The following is a 3,876-nucleotide window of genomic DNA, read 5'->3' as shown; positions in this document are numbered from 1 at the left end:
TGTTTGCTTTAATCTCTTGTTCCGTTACATTTATTCCTTTGCCCTAATTTCTCTTTATGCAATTTATTGGTTATTCCATTATGTTTACTGCTGGAAATCTATCTGCTGTTAGTTTAATTAGCGATATGAGTAGCTAAATCCCTTTCATGTTGGGATTAGGGGATCTGCGGTAGGAAAGTGACGATGTAGTAAATGAATTAGATGAATTGATTACAAGGCTCTGTCACCATAGCAATTTAATTGTATTTAATCGACTTAGTTGAGTACACACTTCTAAGTTAACCTTTAATCTGGCTAAAATTAATCCTAGATCGAAAGATTGGACTAAATAGGCCTGCTATGAACAGTAGACTACCCTGACGAGAATGAAAGTTAAGTTAGTGGTATTTTAGGATAGAAAGTGGACCGAAAGGACCTTTCAACATCCGTCTTACATTAATTCGTCTGAGTCATTTACAGCTGAGTCACTGGACTATCGTAGTGAACCGAATTCCCGACATGTCCCTCCTCTCTTGATAGTTTAAACTTATTTCTTGCTTTTATTGCCTTTATTTCTCTTCTTTTAAATCTCGTAGTTTAGCAACCAATTCAAACAACCCCCATTTGTTACCTTAAGATTAGAATTAGGCAACTGATAATTGCACCGCCTCCCTGAGGATTCGATACTCGACTGCCTCTACTACATTTTAGTTGAGACCGTTAGGTTTATTTTTGATAGTACACGATGTAGCAGTGTCAAATTTTGGCGCCGTTCTTGGGAGGCAATTGTTTAAATTATTAGTTGTTTTATTTTTAGTCTTTCTTTTAGTTTAAGGGGCATCCGTTCCTTTAACTATTCTTATATTCTATTTGTAGTTTCTTCTTATGCGCAGGTCACAGGGTGGTGAACTACTACCGATCAATCCTGAGATTGAGAAGACTTTGCGTGAGTTGAGGCGATCATCCAGGATATTGCCGACAGAGGAAGAGCTGAGTACTCTGTCTAGTTACTACGAGAACGCTCTGTTTGAGGAGGATCCACCTTCATCTCCTATTTCTAATTCATCAGCTGAGACCGTCACTTCTCCGGACTTTCTAGAAATGGCCGAGGAAGCAACTATTGCAAGTCACTCTGAGCCGACAGCTGCGAATCTCTATAAGGGATTTGCATTACCAGGGGAGGCAAGAAAATTCGAGCCGAAGCCGTCCTATATCAATTTGGTTGAGAGAAACCAATTCGGGGGAGCTGCAAATGAAGATGCAGCCAAGCATATGGAGACTTTCATTGATTATTGCTGTTCCATACCTCCACCAACTGGCGTGACCCCGGATCAGATAAAAGAAACCATGTTTATTTTCTCACTCCGCGATCTTTGCAAGGGAGTGGTATAGGGATCTGGACCGAGCTGCTCATGGGATAACTGACTGGAATTCGCTGGCTTTAGCATTTTACAAGAAATATTTCTCTGCCTCGAAGACCAATGCCATTAGAGCTCAGATCACGAGCTTTAAACAGGGTCCTGATGAGAACTTTCATGAAGCATGGGTCCGTTTCAAGAAGCTGGTGCGAACTATTCCGCACCATGGGTTCGAAAAATGGAGTCTATGCAATCAGTTCTATAATGGGCTGTATGACGATCAGAGGGCTATCTTGGATGCTGCAGCTAGTGGCCGATTTGCTGAGAATATGGGAGAGACTAAGGGGTGGAAGATCATTGATGACTTAGCCACCCATAAAGCTGAGTATGGGAATTCCAGAGGGAATCAAAGGAGGAGTGCTGAATCTCCTTCTGTAGCTGCATTAGAAGCTCTCACGGCGAGATTCGATAAGTATGAGTTGGGAGGAGCCTCGAAAAAAGGAATCTACCATGTGAATGTTGTTTCAGGCGGTCCTTTCGTCTGTAAGAGATGTGGAGGAGAGGGACATGTTTCAGATAATTGTCCACATTCTTATGAGTCTTGTGCTGCCTTTCAACATTACAGCCAGACAAACACCTATTATGAGCCGAACATCCACCCCAATTTGAGGTGGAGTAGTCAAAATGTGCTCAATCCTACTCCTCCTCCGCACCAGCAGCAGCCGTATGTCCCTCCACACAAGAATCAACAAGGCTTTCAGAAGCCTCCTTCTTTCACTCCTTCTAATCAAGGTGCATCATCTTCCGGTGGGGTGAGTGAAATAAGTGAGATAAAGTCTATGTTGCAATCCATTACAAAGCAGTTTCAGCTGAGTGATCAACAGAAAGATGCTTCCATTAAGGCACTTGAAACTCAAGTTGCCCAACTAGCCGCGAATCAATCCTCGAGAAAGCAGGGTCATTTACCGACTCAAAATGAGAAGAATCCACATGAGACGGTAAATCTGATAAATTTGAGAAGCGGTCTTTCTTATGAGGGACCGGAAGTGTTGAAATCAGACCCGAGGAAGGCTAAAACTGATGGTGAACAGTGTTCTGTCGAAGAAAACAAGCTCACGGCAAAGCAAGTGCTCGATCGACTGATTACAGGTGGTCGATCGAGCAGAACTGGAGACGAAAGTGCTCGATCGAGTGGTTTTTCCTCTCGATCGAGTGAACAGGAAGAGCAGACTGGTCGATCGAGTAGTTTATCTACTCGATCGAGTGAAGCAGAAAATGGAGTTGCTCGATCGAGTGAAAATATCACTCGATCGAGTGAAATTGACAAAGATTCTACTCGATCGAATGGGTATATTGGTCGATCGAGTAGTTTTGATGACGGGAAGCTTGTTCGAGAGCCTGCTAGTGCTCGTTTAAGCGAGGAATCACCGGAAAGACCTCGTTCGAGAGGTAAAAAGCGTCCAAAGGATACAGAACTTGCACCGGAAGATACATTGGAAGCGAGAAACAAGGGACTCGAAATACCCATCACGGTTCCCTTCCTGAGGCGGCTGCAGAATACTAAAGCTAATCAACAATTCGGCAAATTTGTCGAACTTCTGAAAAGCTTGGAAGTCATTGTGCCGTTCACTGAGTTGCTGACAAAGGTACCCTCTTATCTTAAGTTTATGAAAGAAATTGTATCGCGTAAGAGGAGTATTAGTGATAATGAGACCGTAGCTTTGACTGAGGTGGGGTCGGCCCTATTTCAAAATAAGTTACCTCCTAAGCAGTCAGACCCGGGTAGTTTTTCAATTCCGTGTCATATCGGTATCCATTTGATTGATAACGCGTTATGCGATCTAGGCGCTAGCGTGAGTGTCTTACCGTTATCTCTAGCTAAGAGATTTGGTTTGACAAAGCTGAGTTGCACCAACATGACTGTCCAGATGGCCGACCGTAGCTTATCACGGCCATTAGGTTGTGGTAGAAGACGTACCTGTTCAGATCGGGAAGTTCTTTATTCCCGTTGATTTTGTTGTCTTAGACATCCCCGAAGACGCACACACCCCTATCATTTTAGGGAGACCATTTTTGTCTACTGCCCGTGCAGTTATAGACGTCGGGGGGAAGACTTTGACTTTTCAGGTAGGGGACGAGGAGCTAATTTTTCATCAGTCTAAGTCCCGAAGAGCTCCCATGCAAGCCCAGCCTTGCAATGCCCTCTCTTCTATTGATCCTATTATTGACACTCCAGATGAAAATTTGGAGAATTGTGCTGCTATTGTTAACCCTCCGCCTCAGACTGAGAGCAAAAAGGAGGAAAGTTCGTCTGTTTTCCTTGCTGCAGGTACAGATGAAAGCAATGAAGGAGCTGTCAAAGGAAATGGTGCAATTAAAGTCGATCAGATTGGAGATGACGCTACAAATGGTGATAAAGGAGCAAGGACGAGGAAGGTTCGTGCTTATGTGGATGCGAACTACTCCCCTCCTACCGTTTCAAATGATAATTCATGCTCATGGAAGTTGAAGAGGACAGTCAATGTTGCTGAGATGACGT

At 43.6% G+C, this 3,876-nt stretch overlaps 1 non-coding gene across 1 annotated transcript; it reads right to left on the bottom strand.

The window, feature by feature from the left end:
• Positions 1-1,462: 1,462 nt before the first annotated feature.
• Positions 1,463-1,569, bottom strand: LOC141625487 (small nucleolar RNA R71). Its single transcript, XR_012535266.1, has one exon. It is a non-coding gene; the product is annotated as a small nucleolar RNA R71 (small nucleolar RNA).
• Positions 1,570-3,876: the final 2,307 nt, after the last annotated feature.

This window comes from Silene latifolia, chromosome X (genome assembly GCF_048544455.1).
Source record: "Silene latifolia isolate original U9 population chromosome X, ASM4854445v1, whole genome shotgun sequence".
In the NCBI taxonomy this organism is placed as follows: Eukaryota; Viridiplantae; Streptophyta; class Magnoliopsida; order Caryophyllales; family Caryophyllaceae; genus Silene; species Silene latifolia.
The sequence above is the reverse complement of the archived record's forward strand: the minus strand, read 5'-3'. Positions and strand labels throughout refer to the sequence as shown.